The 23,655-nt window shown below is 34.6% G+C and overlaps 1 pseudogene; it reads right to left on the bottom strand.

Annotated features, from left to right (window-relative positions):
* Positions 1-2,217: 2,217 nt before the first annotated feature.
* The window catches only part of LOC149560915 (small COPII coat GTPase SAR1A pseudogene), a 39,083-nt pseudogene continuing 17,645 nt past the window's right edge, over positions 2,218-23,655 (bottom strand).

Raw genomic sequence — 23,655 nt, 5'->3', positions numbered from 1 at the left:
TATACAATGTGCATGAACATTTTTATATGGTGTGTGGCTCAAGGCAAGAGGATATAGTAAATTAATATATGAATGCCATGAAATGGGCATGTTGCATAGATGGGCTAGATGCTTAAATGTGACAAGGTTTACAATGTTTGGTGTAATTGACAATATTTTTGCACATATTTTTGTGCTTTCAAGGGTATGCATACTACTTATGTATAGTTTTTCTTTCAAGCCTGGATAAGCATAGGTTGATTTCCTAAGAGGAAGAGATAATTTTCAGCATGGACTGAGATGGCTGAAAGCCCACTATTTAATATTACTATGATCATTTTTTTTATTGCTTCTGGGGGTTTCTAAGTAGTACTGTTGGAGATTGGCTGGGTAGGTAGGAAAATAAGGCTATTGATCCTAGATCATGTTGTCCCTAGAAATCCTCTATTGTATATACTATTGTGAGCAATGTCCCTCTAATTCTCATTAAATTTCAAACATTAATTCAAGTATTCTAGAAACTTCAAATAATTCTAGATGCTTCCTCTGAATTTTAATAAGATTATAATATTTTAAAAAATATCATCAAAGCATTGAATCATGTTTTAAAAAATAAATCATCAAAGTATGGTAGATAGGATTGAAGATGTGATTGGGCATATTAAAAAACATGGAGCCATACTAAATTTAAGACTTAGCCCAAAAGTAATCAAAATGGAAAATAATCAACAAGTATTGCCTCATATTTTAAAAAGAAATCATCCAAGTAAAATCTAAACCATGCAATAGAGAATACAAATTTCCTACCATGAGCATAAATCCAATTTGTTTAATAGGAATAACTACTTAGTCCTCGAAGCATGGGATATGAGCAACGCCAAAAACATACCTATACCATCCAAAAAGGTAGTGTTATTTTTGGACAAAATCATACACACAAGAGAACTCTCAATACTTTTGTTCCTTCCTAAAATGTAAGCTTGTCATGGATTAAAACTATGTCATGTTCAAGACTAATATTTTTTTATCTAGTATTCGTAAATACAAGACAACAATAATATTCTTACATTTAGTGTAGAGGAAGGTAGATTGATAGTTTGGAGTACCATATACAACACAACCTTGATAGTTAAAGGTTAAGAATGGGCAATAAAAGTAACACTAGGTTTAAGGATGTCTTTGCAATTTATATGGTAAGTTCTCCATTACTCCCACAAGCCAACAACAACTATTCATGATAAAGTGGCCATATTTCTTCAATCAGACATCCACCTCTTGTTACATGAGATAGTTAAAGGATGGAGAAAAGGTACTAAGGAAAGAAAAAAAAACATAAGGAGAGATCAACCTAAATGACATATAATCAATATTCTTCTCCAATATTTGGCATTACCTACTACTATTGTGTTTAATTATCATTATCAACAAAAAATTAATATTTTTGTTAAACATGTCTTATCTTTTCCCCATTGTCAAAATAAGCAATGGTTCATGAACCCCCAGTTCATATTACAAAGAACTAAAGATTCAAATCATCTAGATTAATCCACCAAGCAAAAGGACCAAAGAAAGGGAGCCTAAAAAATAGAAAGGCTTTAGTGGAATAAATGGAGAAACAAAGCAAAGAATTCTTGTGCCATGACACCATAAAATAAACCTAGATTCTAATAGCTGGTTGTAGATTGCCTCCAACAGTTTATGGTAATGATAATATATTTTAAATTTGGTTCTATTGATAAGCAACCAAAATTGGTTATAGACACATATTCCATTGCTTCAACTTTAGAGGAACACTAAAAATAATTGAACGACATAAAAATCTTTATGTTTTCATAGATTTTCTCCCAATCATGCAAGCTTCATATGCTTATGGCACAAATATCCGATAAAAAATTATAAACCCTTAAACTAGAATAGAAAGTTCAATTATATGTTTTTTCATCAAGCATATTAAGTCAGAACTATACCAATTCCTAAATTTTGAAAAGCTAAGAAATATCTACAAAAAGAGAAATCCTATATTTCTTTTTCCTCAAAACAATTACATTGCAGGCTCAAACATGAACCAAATTACACCTGCACTAAATTCAATATACAAGATTCATGTATCATCTATGTTAATGCCATTAATTAATTAATAATGCATCAAAAATATTTCTCCCATCAGAACTGAACCCTGAGTATGATTCATTTTAGATACATTAACATATTTGGAATAAAGAAATATTATGATCAATTCTATTTGATACACTGTGATAACCAGTTAATGCCTTCACCATACCCCATTTTCCTAACAATGCTACACATGAAAACCTCAATAGGTTGTACACCGGAGCCTGTATAATTTATCTTTCCATTACTAGTGGTGTAATTTGTCAGGGATGGGTAATATCAAGTCTCCTCCTCTAATGTTGCATATGGAATGTCAATTTTGTTTCCTAAAATTAGAAAGGCATAGTTGTAAGTGAATCATCAAATAGCAATACATCTATCTCCTTTTTTTAATCTATAAATTTCTCTTTATCGGCAACATCAAAAAGATAAACAAAAATGTTCACCTTGGCATAGTAATCTCTTAAGACTCTCCTGATAATCAAATGGTTGCCTAGATCAAAATCCTTGAATTTGATTTTCCCAATACCAAGTTCTTTAGATGTGAGATACTTCATAGGATGATGCAGACCTAGTCACTTGTCTTTCAACATATGGAGAAAAGTGGTCTTTTGCAAGCTGTCAAGACCCATGAACAATATCTTCGCTCCCTGCTACCACAACCACGGTGAACCAATCAAATAGAACCTCTTTGACCCCTTGTCCACACAAAGCCTAGTAACAAGGTGCAAAAATAAATTAAATTAGTGCCTCAAAATAGAAGATTGGTTTGAATTAAAGCCTAATGGGTGCCCGCAATTATAATTAGAGTCCACAATTGATGCACCACTAGATGACATTGAACAATCCTATATTGTTTGATTTGATATGAAGATTTTCTGGGTAGAAAATAGAAACAATTAGGGCATAAAATCAATCTTACACACCCCTTCTTCCCAAAATTGCTAGCGCACAAATCACTTGGTGCAAAAATCAATTGGAAGTTCAAGCAATTCCATGTTTTCCCTTGACATGGAAAATCTTAGATGCGCTCAATGCAGTTTGCAAATGTTTAGTTTAAATATTTTTATTTTTCTTCCTAGAAATTTTCTGCACCTTTTTTGGAGGGTAAATGAAAATGTAAGCATGTTTTATGTTCAAATAAAATAATAGTAGTTTCTAGTTTTATTTATAATAATTTAAATAATGATTTAATTATTTAAGTTGTAAAATTAATTGCATTTTTAAAAAATAATCTTAAAATGCATCTTTATATAATATTAAATGAATGATTTTAAATTTGTTTATAAATCTAAAAATATAGCTCATAATAAATCAAATATCAAATTAGATGATGGAAAAATGGCATTAATATAAATCAAACATCAAATGAGATGACACAAAAATGGCAGTATTTTCCAAACACACAATCTAGTAATAAAAATACAAATATCACTCATGGAATCAAAATAGCAACAAACATGAATTAAAATAATTTTCTTTTTCATATTGATGTTCTATGAACAAAATTCATGGTCACTCTTGACCTATTATTGGTGTTGATTTTTTAATAGACAATTCACTCAAGCTTTGACACATGTTTTTGGTTTCATATTACTTCATTACTTTGTTTGGGAAGATTATTGATAGGATTTATAGTGGAAGTTATATCATTCACACTAAGTTTAATCATTTTCAATCAAGTTTGTCAAGAGGGAAAACCTATATAGTATAGCATGTTTTCTTGATACTATTATCAATATTAAACATTGAACTCTTGATGTCATGAAACCACAATTAGTATGAGAAAAAGAAAGTCCAAGGGTCGTGAATGAATTATAAAAAATAAAAAAAACCTAATCCTTTAATAAATAAACGTTATAAAAATTGAAGAGAGAATGTATAAATGACTAATTATCCAGCCACCAATTTAATCATTTATTTGGTAGTGTGTTTAGTCACTTGCATTTCAATAACTAATTATTAGTGAGTAATTATTTAGTCACTTATTTAGTCACCTATGTTTGTAAATTAGAAAGCAATGGTGGAATGTGATCAGTTTTAATCATGTGACTAAAATTTTTAGTCGTGTGACTAAAAGATTTAATCACATAGTCACATATTTGCCAAAATGTACTAGTGTAGTCAGCCCCTTCCTCTTGTGCATATCCTTTACAAATTAGTCTTGTCGTATTCCTTGTGACTTCACCTTTCTCATTGAACTTGTTTATGAACACCCACTTATTCCAATCACATTCTTATCTTTTGGTCTGGGTACCAATGTCCAAGTCTTGTTCCTCTCAATTTGTTCAATTTCTTCATTCATTGCTTCTTTCTAATCTTCATTCTCTAAAACATCTTTGATAGATTTGGGCTCAAACTCACATAATAAGCATGTATCATTCCTCAATTTTCTTCTTGTCATGACTCCTGAATCTTTATCTCCAATGATTTGATATGGTGTGTGATGCCTTCTCACATACTTTGCCAATACAAGTTATAGTCTTGGTTTTTCTTTTTGTTATTCACTAGATTTTTCATTTTCGACTTCTTCAATTGTCTCTAGTTGTAACTCTGCTTCCACTATCTATTGGTTAGCAATCATTGTTTGTGACTTAGATCCTATAGCCTAATGCTCAATAGATTGTTGATGTTGGATATAACTTTTCTATATAAACTTGGCAGTGTTTAGTTGGTGATGCCTCACAATAGCTTTCTTTGGTTTAGGTAAGGTTCTAGGTTCACTTTCATAGATATAGACCAAATTTCTATAATTTCTAGGTTCTTTGTTGCATTCTTCTTGTTTTTTCAAATTCATCAACTCTAACATTTGCACTTTACACAATTTTGTTAGTGTTGGAATTCAAACACTTATGAGTTTTACTCTCGGTGGAATAACCTAGAAATATGCCTTCATCACTCTTAGCATCAAGTTTACTTTTTCTCACATCTTTCAAAATGTAACATGTTGAGCTGTTGTTTTGCACGATGCTTAACGGTAGGAATCCTTTCGAAATCCTCTCTTGAAAAGCTAATCTAGGATCAACTCCAAGGTTTTGGGTGATCTTGTGACCTATTTGATTATTCTCAGTTGAAGATAAATGTGTTTGTTCATAGGGAGACCTTTGATGGTTCTGACCAATTTTGGATAAGATGTTCAATTTGCTTGTTGTTTCAAAATGAACAACAAAAGAGATATGTTATTGGTATTTTTTATTTTTTAAAATGAATGTAATCTAGCAATGCAACTATATGAATTCCTAATTTAAACAAGTGTTAGAAAAATAAATAATGAAGATAAGGTAACGAGAGATGAAAGCAAATAACATGAAGGGGAAATTCCTAATAGACATAAACCATGATAACAATACGTTTGCGAATTAAATCATTGAAAATATCAGGTAGGAAACCAATGAAAATAGGAGCAACACTTTTTGAAATCCACTGCTACAATCATTGATGGAAACTTAGTAAAAATTGAAAGATGCTTCACTTCTCATCGGATCGCAAGGCCATGGAAAGTGTGCTTATGTGAGACAAGAAACTATGTAGGAACAATAGGGTGATCTCTTCTCCAACTTGATACATTAGTGGAATTCGTCAACATGTGGCAAACACCAAAACTAAAAGATCGCACAATCAAATCAAAACAACCAAACCATTAGCTCCATTATTATCATAAACAAGAATTCACAAAAATAACACACTCTAACAAAAATAACTACACTCAGAATGAGAGCACCAATGACATATATTATTGCATCAAAATAATGACGTGGAATATATGTTACATTCCTAAATTTATAAGAAATCATCTCCTCAATTTTTGTTGTGAGTGAGAGATCTATTAATGCAAACATATGCTTTTAAACTAATAAAACAAATCTAATGATGTACAAATTGACTATGCAAATGGTGCCAAGTAGGACTCCACCCTTGTTTATATCAATTAATGAGTGCATGGGCCTTTACATATGTCTTAAAACAAAGAAGGAAATAGTAGATAAGAAGAAGGAAGCTATAAGAGGATTTGAGAGTTAGTGGAAACTCTAAAAATGGAAGCTTGACCTTCTCTAGACATTTCTGGGAGTTGAATAGTCATTAAAATGTGTTTCCGGTGCATGGAAAGCTCTAAATTTGGAACTAGAAGTTAACTATCAGCGCACCTTACTTTCAAAATTGTTGGCACACCTCTAGAATTGTACACCTTGCGCACCTTGGTGGTAGGCTCAAAAAATGCAAAATTTTTCGAAGTGTGAAAACTAAATTTCTAGCTTCTGGGTTAAATTCTTCCCCTTTATACCAGAGCTATGTCTAGATGCTTGCTCTTAAATTTCTTTATAATGTCTACCACTTGGGAAGCTTCTAGAAAATCCAATGCTTTATACTTATTTTTTATTGTCTCTTGGTAGTTATTAATCTCCATATGAATATCCGCAAAATCATCCAATTTAGTGTCCAGCTCCAAGAAAACCTCTTCAATCCTAAATACTTGTCTGATATCTTCTTCTAATGAAGCATCTTCAAAGGTTTTTCAGAACTATTGAACCAATGATTGTACTGGAATGAATTTAGTCCTTGAATCATCTTCAAAAATATCAAGGCACCCATCACTGTAATACTTCTTAGCTTCCAAAATCTACTGTTGTGTTTGATCTCTCAACTTCTGAATATCTTAATGAAATCCTTCCATTACCTTATTCCCAATAGCTATCTTTTTCGATCCAATCTTCCAATTTATTAGTCTCATCCATTATATACACCTCTGTGGGCGTACAATACCTTTGACACTTTCTCATTTGAAGCACTTGAAGGTCTTTTCCCCAAGTATGTACCTCATCCATCAACCCAAAATCTTGGTCCACTATGGATACTAGTTTATCCACATTAGCTTGAACATGGTGTAACAGGTTCAAATTAGCCTGTATAATTTGTACACCTTTATCCTCAAAATTGTCATGCCATTTCTAACATGCACCCAAAAATGAATCTATCTTTACACTTTCCTTATAATTATCTCTCCTCTCTAATGCCACAAAAAGAGTGATCTCTAGATTATCTAGGTCAATGGGGCCCATAAATTCATGCAAATAGCCTCTTAAGAGCTCATTTTTCTTCCTCAACATTACCAATTTGACTCATACCGGTCTACTTGCTTAAAAACATCTTTCACACCAGTAGTGATCAAAATTAGTAGTGTCTACCGTAGGCTTTCCTAAGAGGACATCCTTGATCTCATAATTACTAGGAGTCAAATTCTCAATGTTAGCATGTGGAGGAGGGATGAAAATATGTGCAAACAAGTCTTCATCTTGGTTCTTCCTTATGAAGGCCAATGTTCATGCATCACCCGTGGGTGGTTCAAGCTTCTTGATGGCTTCCACTAGCTCATCCATACTCTTCTCTTCATTCAAGTCCAACTACCTCTTTTGTCTAACCATAACCTCCCTCTATATCCATGCTTGTGTAGTGCCCATAGGAGACATGTATTTGGCTAAAGAGCGAGTTTTCCTTGCAAGCCCTTTTCCCTTATCATGCCTTTCCAAAGTCTTCTCCTTATAAGAAAGATCTATGTTGGGAGTTTTTGTATCCATTGTATCCATAGTTCTTGCCTCTGTATCCTAAGAAGTTTTCTAAGGTTCTTCATGTATCAACTTGTCCTTTGATACTTCATCAGTTAGCCTTTGTTCTCGCTCTTCTCCATAAATTGATTGTTCTTTTTCTTCAGTGATAGGAGGTAGAGGAGTGGTTGAACCTTTGTCCAAGAAAGACAAGTCCTAAAATGGTGGGGGTGATGTACCTAGAAACCCTTGTGATTAAGGTGGTGTTTGGTTCCAATCCTCTCCCAAAGGTTGGTTTGTAGGTGTATCTTGTATCTTATCACCCACCATTTCAGTTCCCATTGGCATAAAATTAAAATCAGATATGTTGAAGACATTTGTTTCTTGCCCCTCCTATTCTTCAATCCATTATTGCTGCTCATCTTCAGAAATAGTGACTTGAATAGGTTCCTTAGGAATAGATGGCGACATTATAGTCGAGCTCCTTCTTCGTTCTTCTTTACAACCCTGGCTAAATGAGTCCTCTGACTCAAAGGGAGATTATCTTCTTATTCTTCTTCACCATCCACCTCAGGGATGGTTTTAGGCACTTGAGGGATGGAAATAACCTTCTTTTGTAACTTTTTCCTTCTTGTACTTCTCACAATAGATCCAACTCTAACTTTCTTAGCAATTGAAGGAGAGGCTTCTTCCTTTTGAGTAGGTGGTGTCACCTCTTGTGTTTCCTACTTTGGTTCTTTTTCCTATTCTTATTCAGGCTGTGACACCTATGTAGTATCTTGAGCTTGAGCTACTTCTCCATCTTGAGGCTCTTAATTCTCAAGTGCCTGAGCCACCTCTTCTTGAGGCTCTTCAAATTCAAGCTTAGCTTGTTTTGGGGACTCTCTTTTCCTCTTATTTTTTCCTTTATCTGCTCTAAAGTACCCAACATCCTTGTCATGTTGATATACCCTTTTTGACCTAACTGGAGATTGAGCAGGGAATATTGGTATTGTAACTTTTGCACGTTTACTTTTTATTGTGTGTGTTGTGGCTTGAAAGGTAATAGTCTATGGAACTAGGTCAAGGTTGAAAGGTTTCTTGATCTAGTCCTTTTTCAACTGAATTACATGTCTAGCCCTATGGTTTATATCTACATTTTCATCCATGTCAATCTCTGCATTCATAATTGGCCTATCATATATATTGTCTTGCTTATACAAGGGATCCAAGACATCTTGAGTGTCTTGTTGAACAGCCTTGAGAGGGATCTTTATTTTTAAGGTGATCCCTTCCAAATATAGATTCATCCTATAATAATCCCTTATTCAGATATCATAGTCATCTATTGTGTTCAGCCAATGATCTTTGATGGCATCTTCATGAACAAAATACTTCCTTGCCAAATGTTGAACCCTACCAATATTGTCAAAATAGGGATGAGGGGAGTTGTAATTTTCCAAGGGATATTGATCCCACTCTGAATCAAAAGTCATGATATCTTCCTTTTTCTTTACCTCAAATGCATCTATAGTAATAGGCCACACCCATGTCTTCTTATGTTGTTTTCTCACTCTGTCATACATAGATGTGAGCTATCTTGCAATCTCCAATAAAATTAGCTTTTCTGGTGGATAACTCGAGAGTTTCTTCAAATTCATTGTCATACCAACTACCATTAGGTAAGTGAATGTTTTAAACTAGATGTAATAGGTGTCAATCTTTGTGATGCTTGTTGTTGCCTCTACTAACATCCTCTTAGCATAATCACCCTCTATTAGTTGGATGATTGCAAATGTAAAATCATCATTCACTATCCAAAATTCCTTGCTTTAGTCTAAGAGCTTCTTTTTTACCAACGAAGGATATACTGCATAAGACCAAGCATTAGCATCCTACATGCTTCCCTACTTGTATAGTCTTGGATAGTCAATTGTCCATGCTACCAATAAGTACACCAAATATGATGCCAGTAAAAATTGAGGTTGGTTACCAGTTGTTCATCTAAGTTTTTACTTAGTATTGTGGCCCAATCTATTGGCATTTTGGTTGTTCTGATGGTCTCTATGAAATGGACCATTCAGATGTGAAGATGCCTAGCTGCTAGCAGACCATAATTTTTCTCAAAAGTATGATGGCATAATCAATGTCATCATTCATATATCCTCTAGTCATATGTACCTTTCTAGCTCGCATCCCACCAGTGCTCTATCAATAAAAAATGATGATTGGATGATCATTGTGGCCTTCTTGCCATTCTCCCTATACCATCTTTCAGCTTGATGATAAGTTATCTTCACATATTGATCAGCTCTTGGGAGATGGAAAACTTTCTCAATGTTCCTCAGCCTTAGGTCTAGGACTATCTCCCTTATGACACTTTTGACAACTCTTTCTTTGGACACATAGTTCTCGGCTAGAGTCATAATGAGCTTAGAAGATTGCACTAATGTGGGATATGATGTGACATTCACCAACTGTGATCTGATAAGTTCTAACACCATCACAAACCTCTCTTTAGGCTTATTGTAGAGTACAAGGAATGTGTTCTAGTCTATGTGTCCCAACTCAGTATATCTAATTTCTAAATGATTATCCTAAAAACATGATTTCTTTGGTGCACCTTGGAACTTGAAGACAATAGGTTTTAGATAAATCTTTTTAGCAAGTAAGGAAGATGAGGAAGCCATTTTATCTGCACAAAACATAAAATCATTAATCTAGAGAGGTGAAAATTAAACCCTACACAAACCCTAATTGCCAAAAAAAAAACCCAAAACACCAAAGCCCTAAAAAATAATTCAAATCCCCTTAAAAGCTCTATAAATTATTTTAATGCACCTTGATAGGTGCGCTAGGTTTGCTTAATCTTAATGACTCTAAAAAACTCATTTTGTGCATAGTTGCACACTTGCACAGGTGCACACCCTTATGGAGTGTGCACATGCACATGTGCTTCTTACATGTGCAAAAGGCAATAGAGTAGTTTTCACTAAGGGTGCTAAGGGTAGAAAATGGTGCACAGATGCACACCTTGATAAGGTGTGCATCTGTGCACCATTATCTTAGGAACCTTTAGATAGTGGTTTGAAAGTGCACACATGTGCACCTTGGATAGGTTCACATGTGCACACCTTTTACTTAGGTGTTTTAAGCTTTGTTTAGGTTTATTAGCATGAATAAAGGTGCATACATGTGCACCGTGATGACTTAGTTTTTTGTGTATGTGTGCACGCTGGTAGAGTGTCACACCTTTTGGAGGCGTGGAGGTGCAATCGTTGATGCTGTTGAGAGTATAATGGAGAGAAGAGGAGGGGGTCCTGGGCTTTTATAGGCTCGAGATAGTGCGCACCCTTTGGAGGTGTACACTTACACATGTGCATAGGTGCGCATCTCCAAAGGAATATAGAAGTGCACTTGCATACCTATTCAAGGTGCACATTTGTGCTAGGTGAGCTAGTGTGCACCTTGACACAAAATCATCCTTTCTTTTCAAATTTTCCATTTCAGACTATTGGGTTTCTCAGATAGAGGACTAGGTAGGACCTAGACTCTAGGTAGAGTCCCAAAATGACTCAGGCCCTAGACTAAGAGTTTGGGAAAATAAAAAAAATACTAAGGGGTCCCTATTTTTAGGAGAAATGAGGTGCATGTTATGAAACCACAACAAAAGGGATGAAATGGCAAAGGCATTGCTTCAACAACATGCATTCTTCTAACATGTGTCAAATACCAATTGAATCCTGAATACTTCAAGAATATTTTGAGTTGCTTAATAGTCAAAACCTCAGAATCTAGAATCTTCAAGCTTGGTGTGTGCTCAGTGTATTTATTTTTATTTGACGTCTTAGATTGAGTCAATATTGAGCTTCTAGCAACTTGGAGAAAATATTTCATCCCACTGGTCCATTCATCAAGAATCCTTGCAAAATATGTTTATCAATCACTTATCTAACCAGATGAGAGAATCCATTATGAGGGCTCTTTATGGGTTATCATTTTTTACATTTGAGGTCCTAGGTAATCTTCTGAATTTTGCTTCACAAAGTCACATGTTTCCATTTGATTTTTCCATTAAGCAATTTGTATAGATACTGGATAGCCATTTTGGAGTGCATATCCCTACTGTCGGAATACCTTTCTTAGATGATTTGGAATCTTTCATTCTTAACATCACCTTTCCTTTTTTTTTTAATTTCTATACCCTGACCACACTTAGACTGTGTGGCCAAGGCATGGTGTCATTTCTCAGATTCTAGCTTTAGTTGATAACCTCTGCATTCCTCTATTAAGAACTTAATGGAAACTCTCATGCCAAACAATGATCTTAGAAATTCCTTGAAAAGGACCTTTTGTTTGAACCAGTAGGGTTTGGATTATTCCTTGCTGCCATCAACCTTGATTTGAAAACACCAAGATAGTCAATCTTTTAAATTTGCAAAGTGTTGAAAACTATTGATCTGCAATTCTAATTTCAAGATTGAAAGTCCTCTATTACTGCAAGTAACATCTGTTCTTCAATTGCTATAAGAAACAAAATCATCTGAATGCTTTGACAAAGAAAGACCTCTTCCCAAAAGTTAAAACCAGAAAAAGTAGTTTATGAAATGCGTCAAGATAAAATCTTGATTGCACCTAATCCCCAAACTGAAACAACTTTGAAAGAAAAAACACAAATGAAATTAAACACACAACTAAAAGAAAACACACTTGTAGAAAGTAAACACACTTGCAGAAAATAAACATACTTGTAGAAATGAATTTTTTAAAGTTTTTAAATTTTTTTTTCTCTTTTAGGCTTCAAAAGTAATGTTTCAAGAACTTCCCATTGACTGGCAATGGGACCAATCCTCCTTGTAAGGAACTTAGCCTAAAAGTATTTTCTCCCAGAATTTCTACAATTTGATAAGGGTCAATCCACAAGCATTGGAACTTAGTGTGGCTGCCCAGATTTTCTTTTGCCTTGTCCCACAGAAGAACAAGGTGGGATATTCTAAAAGTCTTGATTGTGGCCCACTTGTCAAACCACATTTTAATGAAAACCTAATGTTTTTCCATATGCTCTAAAGCAACTATATGTTTCTCATCCATTTCCAAGAGATTCATTAATCTGATCGAAACCCTATCAGCATCTTCAGCATACCCACTCATGAATTTCAAAACAAGAATCCTAAGGTTGAGTGGGAACACTATCTCTTGTCCATAGATGAGTAGATATGGGGATGTTTCCAAAGAATTCTTGACCTTGACACGGTCTATCCATAATGCATATTTGAGTTGAGTGTGCTAGTCTTTAGGATTTTCCTTCAGCAAACATCTTATCATCATGATCAAGTTCTTATTTGTAGATTCAACCACACCATTTCCTTAGGGGTAGTAATTTGAAGAGAACTTGATTATAACTTGATCATCCAATACCCATTAGGTAAGGAATATTGATGCAAAAGATGATCCATTATCTTAAACTAGGAAGAATGACATCCCAAATCTAGTAACAATGCGTTCCTCCAAGAAGTTTGTAACCACCTTTGTCATGAAATTTCTAGAGGTTTTAGCTTCTATCCAATGCATGCAATAGTCTATAGCTATGAGAATGAATGTATGTCCTATCGATGATGGTGGGTTTACTAAACCAATAAAGTCCAGCCCCCACTTTGCAAAAGGGCATACCTCAAACACTGGTTGTAATGACATTGCCAGATGTTTATCTCTATTAGCACTTGTTTGACAAATGTGGCAAGTACACACATGTTCAAAAGTATCATGTAAGATTCACACTTCATCTTGAGAACTCTGCATTGGGAATTATTCATCCAGTTGTGGTATTGATTTTGTAAAAGATAGTAAACAGTATCCTAATACCAAACATTTGTTATTATACCTTGAGCAATATCAACTTGAGATACTATAATCTTCTTTTGTTGATCTTTTGTGCTAATTTTGTCATCAAATATGAATCTATTCTCATTTCTAATCTCATTATCAGCTATCATCTTCATCAATCCTTGTCCTCTCACCAACTTCATTAGTTGAATCTCTAGATCAAACTCTTGTAGTATCACCATCCAGTTTCCTCGTATTTCACCCAATTCATTTTGCATCAGTAATGTCTTAACTGAAAGATTAGGCACAATTATATACACCTTGCTCCTTAGTATATAATGGTAGAATTTCTTGACCACCTTTATTAAAGAAAAAGACTATTTGTTGAGATTAGAATAATTCAACTCAACATTCTTTAGAGGACAACTCATGAAAGCAATGGGTCTTTCATCTTCTTTATCTTTCTTCTACGTAAGAATCCCAACACATAAATGTTCTAAAGTAAAAGAGTATATTTTAAATAGCAAATCATAATCTGGACTGACAAGTACTAGAGCTGTGGAAATAGCCACTTTGATATCTTCAAACAATTTCTTAATTTTTGGAACCCATTCTATTTTTGCTTCCTTCTTGAGAAAATCATTAAGGGGGTGAACTATCTTAGCAAATCCACTTATGAATTTTCACACAAAATTTATCTTGCCAAAGAAAGATTTGAGTTCTTTATGACTATGTGGAGCAGGCAACTTTAGAATGGATTCAATTATCTTAGGATCAATGGAGATTCTAGCTTCAGATATAATGTGACCTAGGAGTTTTCCTTCAGTGACTCCAAATGAACACTTCTTGGGATTAAGTGATATGCCATATTTCTAACATCTATTGAACACCTGTCTTAAATTAACAATATGAGTGCTTCGATCCTTTGAAAATATAGTTAAGTCATCCATGTAGATGACTATACATTTTTTTATTAACCCCTTGAAAGCTTCATCCATGGCTCATTGGAATGTAGCCCTTGTGTTGATCAACCCAATGGGCATTCTTCTATAGGCAAAAGTCCTATATTTTTTCATGAAAGCAGTCTTTAGTCTATCTTCTTCATCAACCATCACTTGGTTGTATCCAAAATATCCATCTAAGAAATACATCTTTTGGATCAATTGACAATTTTTTATACTTCATCAAGTGAAGGCAAAGGGTAGTTATCCTTTTGAGATGCTAGGTTTAAATTACAAAAATCCACACAAAGGCAAATTTCTCCAGTCTTTTTCCTCATTGGAACCAAGATAGCCACCCATGTAGAATGGTGACTAGGAAAGATGATCTTAGCATCGAGCAATTTCTTGACTTATTTTATTATCAATGGTTCAATAATAGGACTAAGAGGTCTTTGCCTTTGTCAAAAAGGTTTGGCATCTATTTTCAACAGAATGTCATGTGTGATGATATTAGGATCATAAGTTTTGATTTCTTCATAACTCCAAGAAATGACATCTTTGTACTCCCTAAGAAATTGGAGCATATCTTTCCTTTCTTAAGTGTTACATGCCTTTCCAACCCTTGCCATTTTAGGATCTTGATTTTTATCCATATTATATGAATCACATTCCTCAATCCCTTTTTCTTTAACCATTCTCTTGCTAAGTGCCGACTCTTCGTGATCAAAGATGCATTCTAACTCAACCATTACCTTTGGAATAGTGTTGGTTTTCAAATTGAGAATCTCATATTTAGCTCCAAGTTCTTCATCCTTAGGTTTGTCATCTAGAGTGTCATTGATCTTTAATCCCTTGAAATGGCCATTGCACATGATAAACTCAAGTATGCATTGGTCATCCTAGAAAAATTGGAAGTTTTTAATGTTGTCTGGGATAGATGGGGCAACAACTAATTCTATTGAAAATCTTTTCAATTTAGTTCTCTCGATGGGTTGTAATGCACTAGCTGAAATTGTGAGGGCATTTGCTACCATGTTTTTCCTTCTGGGGATGGACTTTATGTTCAAATATTTGAAGTCATCCATTAGATCCCATACTCTCTTTTGGAAAGTGAGTAATCTCCTATCATGTAAGAATAAATTGATTTCTCTTGTCTAGTCACTAATTGGGAATCTCCTTCGATTATGAGAGCTATGACTCCCTTCTTTAATGCAAAGAGAAGTCCACAAATTTCATACTCTACAACATTGTTAGTACATCTAAACTGTAATCAATATGTTGCATAAAAAGACCAACATTTTGGATTGATTAATTCAATACCTGCACCAACTGCTAATTTGCATTTAGAGTCATCAAACCAAAGTTTGTAGATTGGATCTTCTTTGGGTTCCCTAGACTTATGCTTGTTTGTTCATAACTTTTCTTTTACTTGAACCTTAAAGGAGTGTTTCTTTGGGATCCATTGTAATCTCTCACGTAGTGGACTTGATGATTTTTCATTTTTTATCTTTGATATGGGGAATGTATGTTTCTCTTGTTGTTCTTGAATTTCCCCAATCAATTTTGTAATTTTGTCAACTTTAGGCTTAGGATGAATGATTACCGAAGTCCAACCTTGGCCTTTTATGAAATGTCTCCTTCTTTAGATCTTAATCATTCTTGGTGGAGGAGAAGACAAACCTCCACCATCTGAAGAAGTATGACTATATGATGCATTGAGATCTTCTACCTCTTCTCCATCTTTCCCCATGGATTTAGATATGTATGTGGAATTTGAATTTTTAGTGGGTACTTCTTTTGGAATGTGGTCCCCTTTATTTCCATTATCTGAGTCAGAACCTGAGCAACCACTTCTTGGCAATGTGAACATTCAAATTTTGAATGACTAACTTTGTACACTCTGAAAAATCCAGGAAGGATTAAAATACTTGGGTCTTCTTCTTCACCTAGGCATTGTAAGTTTACCACCATGCTATCTATGAACTATGCTATGATCTCTTCTTTTGGGATTGGAATCATGGATCTTATACTTTAATCATCTAATGTTTTAGTTGAATTTGTATTAAAAGCTATCACTTTCTAAGAGCCTAAATCTGATTGTAGAAATGCCACCTCGTTTGGTGCATTATATTTTGTAATCATCATTTTCAATTTTGGCTTAACATCAATCTTGATATGATTATTCAATCCTTTCAAAGGAAACCATAGTTGGATAAAATCAGTTGAAAACCATCCTCTTAAGCATTTTGTCCACTCTCTACTTAGTAGTAATTTGTATGTTTTAGGAATTTCAACTACATGTATATCTATGTTGTCTTGAATTTGAGGGTGAACTATCAATTGTATCTGAACATCTTTCAACACACAAATAACCTTTACTTCCATTTTGTCGAGTTGTATCACTATTTGATTAGAGGGATGAGGAGTGACTCCCAACCATTGTGTTATTGAGAGTGGCATGAAATTACAAGAAGCTCCTAAATCAATTATGCAATTGTGAAGATTCTTCTTGTAGATTCTGATGCTAAGCAAAAAGGGAGGCACCTCAATCTTGTCTTTAAACATAGTTGGCATGACCTATGAACCATTAATTTGTTGTGACACCATCTTTTGAGGGATATTATTTGCATTTGGGGTTGCCTTTATATGATCAAGAATTTTCATTAGTGCTTCCCATTGATTAGGACAATTTTGTAGCATGTCAAACATGGACATGTCGGCCTTTGTTCATTTCAAATCTTCCATTGCACTATACTTTTCAGTAGACCACGCATGATTCTTCAAGATTGTAGGCACATTTCCTTACTTTTGATTTGGTTGTCCTCTATGTAGGGGTATAATAGGTACTGGATTGTTTCTTGCTCTCAGATCTAGAGGACTTGGTTCTAATGTAGGAGGAATACCATCACTCATGGGTTCCTTTTGACTTCGTAAATTATAAGTATTTTGACTATCATTCCAAAAAGAAAATACTTATTTAGGTTGAGTATCTAGTTCTTGACTGAATGGAAAAGAAAATTCTTCATTGGCTTGCTGTTCCATTTTTGTATTTTGTGAAGAATTATAAGATTCTAGTAGCATGGCATTGAATTGCATAGGGGGCTCATTATTATTGCCTTGTGAATTTGTATTTACTTTTTCATTTCCATTGTAATATGAGCCATCATCGTTAGGTATATTCTAATTACTGTCATACTGGTTGATGTCCAAATATTGGGCATTTTTGTTGTTATTATCTACATGAATGCTTCCATTATTTGGATGAGTGTTCCATTGTTGATTCTATCTTTGGAAACTATTGTTGCGATTAGGAGGATTGGAATTGTTGCCTCCATTATTGTTTTCTAAATATTGTTACTTCCACTAAAATTCCTATTGTAGTCCTGACCATTATTGGTGTTGTAAGGACCAACATTTGTTCTTTGAAAGTTGTCATTATGTCCTTGTGACAACCTCAAATGAGTCAGCTCATTGGTAATTTGAGACATGGTCTTCTTCATTTGACCAAGCTTAGATGCAATGTTATTCTCTATTTTAGCAAATGTTGTTGCCTTTTTCTCAAAGACAAAAACTTTTGGAGGTTCACATCCTGGGTATGTTAAAGCTGGAACTTGTGGAGCAGGTGCTTGTTGTAGTGGAGTTGGATTTATTGGTATGAATTGGGTAGGCATCACTAGTGCTTCGACAAGATATTTTGGTATTGTGGTAATAGCTTGAGCTAGGGACATCAATCCTCCTCCATTAGAATTGGCTTGTTTTGTGAAGGTAATTGCTTCCGAGAGGACCTTGTCCAATGTGTCAATATTTGTAGTAGGAAGTATTCTTAGGAAAATAGCCATAATATGGTCCATAGAATTCAAATAAATTTGAATCATAGCTTCAACTAGTATAGTGTATGGCATTTCTAGTTTGTGGTATGCCATATAAAAGTGATGGTTTAAGTGTGAATTCATTTCGGCTGGGTCCCTTTTGATTGATATGAACTGATGATGTATCACAACTAGGTTGATGAAAGTTTTGAATTGTTCCAATAATAATTTTTTGAAAGTGTCCCAGTCTTTGATGCATCCTGGTGGTAAATTAATGTACCAATTAAAGACAACTTCTCTCAATGAGTATGAGAATAATCAAAGAACCACATTCTCATTAGCAATTTTCTTTCAATTGCAATTTTCTTTGAAAATCTTGATGTGATCTTCAGTTCTTCTTGTCTCTTCATAGATGATCCTTGGGCAAAATTTCTTAGGATTCTTAGAAAGATCATTGAGTACACCTGTCAAATTGATTGGTGAATCTATAAAATTTGTAAAGAAGGCCATCGGTGGAGGATTTGGTGGAACGACGGGTGGTTGTTTTGGAGGTGAAAATGAGGAAGATGATGAAATGTTGAATGGAAGTGAGAGAATTCTGGGAAATCCTTTGTCACTGCAAGGCTTACAAAAATTATTGAGTTCCAAGAACTTTGGCTCACTATCAAAAGATATTGAAGCTTGTTGAAACGAGGATGTTGGATCGAGATCTTCCCGTTTGCATCAATTCTAGAAAAAGTGCACCTCTGTAGAAGCACACTTCCTCAAAAAACTTGTGCACCTTCAAACAGTAGATGGAAAATTTTCTGAACTTGTAAAAAATGTATAATTTTGAAGTTTCAAGTTGTTTTTTCTATTTCAAGTGGTTCTAGGCCCTCCTCCTAGCACCACTTCTGTTGAGTTGTCATTTTGCATGATGCTTAATGACAAGAATCGTTTCAAACTCCTCTCTTGAAAAGCTAATCTGGGATCAACTCCAAGGTTCTAGTAAATCTTATGACCTACTAGAATTCACTTAGTTGAAGATAAATGTGTTTATTCATAGGGATTCCTATGTTGGTTTTAACCAATTTTGGATAAGATGTTCAATCTTCTTGCTATTTCAAAATGAACCACAACAGAGATATGTTTTTGGTATTTTCTATTTTAAAAAATGAATGCAATCTAACAATGCAACTATATGAATTCCTAATTTAACCAAGTGATAGCAAAGTAAATAATAAAGATAAGGTAATGAGAGATGAAAATAATAACATGAAAGGGAAATTACTAACAGACATAAACCACAGTAACAACACATCTATAAATTAAATCATTGAAAAGATCGGGTAGGAGACAATGAAAATAGGAGTAGCACTTCTTGATATCCACTGATGCAATCATCGATGAAAACTTAGTAAAAACTGAAAGACGTTTCACTTCTCATCAAATTGCAAGCCAATAGAAAGTGCACTCATGTGAGATAAGAAGTTATGTAGAAACAATAGTATGATCTCTTCTCTAACTTTGTACGTCGGCATAATTCATCAATAGGTGGAAAACACCAGAACTAAAAGATTGCACAATCAAAACAACACAACAAGACCATTGAATCCATTATTATCATGAACAAGAATTCACAAAAATAACTCACTCCAGCAAGAATAACTACACTCAGAATGAGAGCACCAATAGCATATATTATTGCATCAAAATAATGGCCTGGAATACATGTTACATTCTTGATTTTATAAGAAATCATCTCCTCAATTTGTGTTGAGAGTGAGAGATATCTTAATGCAAATATATGCTTCTAAACTAATAAAATAATCTAATTATGTACAAACTAACTCTCTAAATGGTGCTAAGTAGGACTCCACCCTTTTTTATATCAATTAATGGGTGCATGAGCCTTTACATGTCTTAAAATAGAAGGAAACTGTAAGAGGATCTAAGAGTCATTGGAAACTCTAAAAATGGAATCTTGACCTTCTCTAGACATTTTTGGGAGTTGAACTACCATCAGAATGCATTTTGATGCATGGTAAACTCTAAATTTGGAACTCGTAATTAATTTTCAATGCACCTCACTTCTTGAAAATTGTTAGTGCACCTCTGGAATTGCACACATTGGTGGAAGGCTCAAAAAATCTAAAATTTTCCCAAGTGTCAAAATTGAATTTATAGCTTTTAGGTTTTCTTGCCCTTTATACTAGAGCTATGTCTAGATGCTTTCTCTTGAATTTATCTATAATTTTTGCCACTTGGGATGCTTCTAGAAAATCCAATGCTTTATACTTATCTTTAATTTGTCCGCGCTCAAAATTGCATTCCCGTTTTGAGTGTCCATTCCAAATTTTGAGTCATTATGGACCCCTATGAAGGCTTTTCGTGCATATGTAACCAGTTGTCATTTCAAGGCCTAGGTGGTTTTTCAATTGTTTAGAACCATTCATTTGGCATATGCATGTGTTTTGTATTTTTATTTTGTCATTTCAAACCATTTTGTGAAGTTCGAGTAGTTTTCAATTCTGCATTTTCTGCCTAAGTGTCAAACAATGACAGAGGGCCCAGTTTTCCTTTGAATATCCTTTAACCAGAAATGTTTCATGACTCAGCACTTTGAGGATGTTTAGTATGCATACCAAAGAACCTATGTTCCAAGTTTTAAGTCATTTCGACATATTTTGACTAGGTTTTGAATGTCTCAAAGTTGGTCAGTTGCCTCTATTATAAATCTGCATATTGTTCACAATTTTGGGTAGCCCTATATGACAAGTTATTGTTGGAATATTCAAATGTGGAAAGAGTACTTATGAGAGGGGGGGAGGGGGGGGGGGGGGGGGGGTGAATCAGAAGTACTAAAATTTGTCCTATAAAACTTTTATGTGGAAATAAATTGCATGCATGTAAATACATTAAGTAAACATGAAACTAACACATGCATCAATAACACATAACACCTGAAATTGGTAACCCAGAAACCCTCCAGGAATAAGAAGGTAAAACTGGGGTGGGGATGATACCCACAAAAATTACTGTAGCAATATTGTTTAACCACTTCTGATGGTTTGCCCTGTTAAAGGCCTGCCCTGTTAAAGGCTTTACACTGTGTCAATAGTGACCTGGTTAGAGGATTTACAAACACTTAACATGAAGTGTCACCCTGTTAAAGGATTTAATCACCTATCTCTAGGATCAATGAAATAGTTGTTAAGATAACCTATCACCATAGGATTTCCATGCTAATACAATGGCTAGAAAGTATTAGGTAAAATGAACCTGATAGTTTACAATCCTTGATTGCTGAATGCTGGCTCTGTTCTGCTTCGTCTGATCTTGATCCTTTGTGATTTGATATCTTTCGCTTCTGAAAATAGTATATCAACCACTCTATATCTTCTCCTCTATATCATCATCTTCATCATCTCCTTCTCTATCATGTCTTCTCTATGAGATATCGTCTTCCTTATAAAGACATTCAAGGATTTAGGGTTAGGTCTGGATCTACGATCCATATTCAATCTTCATTTCTGCTTAATACTTATCTTTTGCTGATTGGTTGCATGCCTTTATCATTTTTCTTATTGGCTGCATGCAAATTACATAGGAAATATAAAATATTCGATCTGATCATTAAATCCTTCGAGATTTCCTTATGTCGGCTGTAAAGACTATTTTCATCATAGTTTGTGCGATTCCAAACTCTTATGCTGATATCCTGGATTAGTCAGCTCCTGAAATATTTCTGTTGCTCGGCACATGCTGTTCTACTGAGTTACTTGGCACTTACACAAAACTGTGTTACTCGGCATCTAAACTTTACTCGGCACCTGATCTTCACTCGACATTTACACTTTACTCGGCACCTACACTTTACTCGGCATTTACACTTTACTCAGCACCTACACTTTACTCAACACCTGTAGATTACTTGGCATCTATTGCACTCGACACCTATTCTTGATCTTGGTCAAGTGTATTGACACTCAGTTGTCAAATTTATTCTTTAAGCTAACAATCTCCCCCTTTGACATGAGTGGCAAAAACACTTAACCCATGTGACTCAGTAATTAATCCTTCATTCAAACTTTGCTTCCCAAAATTTTCTTTCTCCCCCAAAATTCCAAAATTTGCTTATCTTTGCTATCTCCCTGTCAAAATTTCAAAATTGGCTATCTTTGCTATCTCCCCCTTTTATTATACTTACTCCCCCTTTTATTATACTTATCATTTCATTCCTGTACTCAACTTCTTTCTTTAATTACTTATTCTCCCCCTTTTTTGACACTTATGTCAAGGGTCTTTACAATGAAATGCCATATTTGGCCAAAAATGTGCTATTTACTTCAAGGAGTATCTTTAGAGCTACATCCCAATTTGTTAATGTGACATCTAATGTCTTATGCTGGATGGCAATCTCTGCTGCTAGGTGTACAAGTCCATCAAATGAAGAAAGATTGGGGTCTTTCCTGAGGACTATCTCTGCATTTATTTGCTCCTTATGAAGTAATCCCAAATGATGAGTAATTGATGATTGCATTTGTATCAATTTTGCTTTTGTAGTCACCTCCTCTACTGCCAAAATGGCTAGCTCTCTTTGTGTGTGAAGCGATTGGACAAAATGCTTCTCACTCTGAGCTAGATTTGTAGGGAGTTGCATACTAGAAGTTTTCAAATTGCTTTCCAAACTCAGTATTTTCTGGCTAGTGTCTTGTGTGAATGTTGAAAAATCACACAACTTGTTGTACAGGGAAAAGATGTTTCCTAGTACAATATTAAATGTTGTAACTTTCTTTGCCAGTTCTTCTTGTGCTAGTGCTATATCATTGGATATTTTACTGTTTACTTTTCCTTGGAACTTATTTTCTGACCATTCAAGTAATTTTACATTTGTTTCCTGGTCTTCATTAGTCACCTGGTCAACTATATCAGAAAGTTGTTCCATGATTGGTCTTGAATCATCTGGAGATTGTAAGAAAAAAGCTTCTGTGAATATGTCCTTAATTTCATTCAATGTACGCTTATGCTTGTATTCCTTTCTTAGTGCTTCTTGTCTCCTTCTTTTGTCTAGTGCACTCTAAATTTCATTAATCTTTTCTTCTGTAAGAGTGCTAGATTCATAATATGGGATTTTAATTTCTTCATCAAGCTTAGGAACTCCATAGTGAAGTCTCCTGACTGCTTTTGATGAACTCGAGCCTGGTGTTTTGATTTTCAGCTGTAATCCATCTGTGCTCGGTTGCTGAAGAGTTTGTGTTGGAGTCCCAGATTTGGGTAATGCAACCAGTGTTTGTATTGCAGTCTCCTCCTTTTTCTGTGTCTCTTTTTCTTTAGCTTGAGTATCCCTTTTTTTGAATGCTAGATGGGGTTGAACTTGGTGGCTGTTCAGATTTTTCTTTTGTTTCCCCTGCTGCTGTACTTGGCACTTGGAGTGTATCAGTACTTATACTTGGTGAAGGTGGTGGTGGAAGGAATAGAATACTAGTAGTT

This window comes from Cupressus sempervirens, chromosome 4 (genome assembly GCF_028749045.1).
Source record: "Cupressus sempervirens isolate cs-2001-9-10 chromosome 4, ASM2874904v1, whole genome shotgun sequence".
NCBI lineage: Eukaryota > Viridiplantae > Streptophyta > Pinopsida > Cupressales > Cupressaceae > Cupressus > Cupressus sempervirens.
The sequence above is the reverse complement of the archived record's forward strand: the minus strand, read 5'-3'. Positions and strand labels throughout refer to the sequence as shown.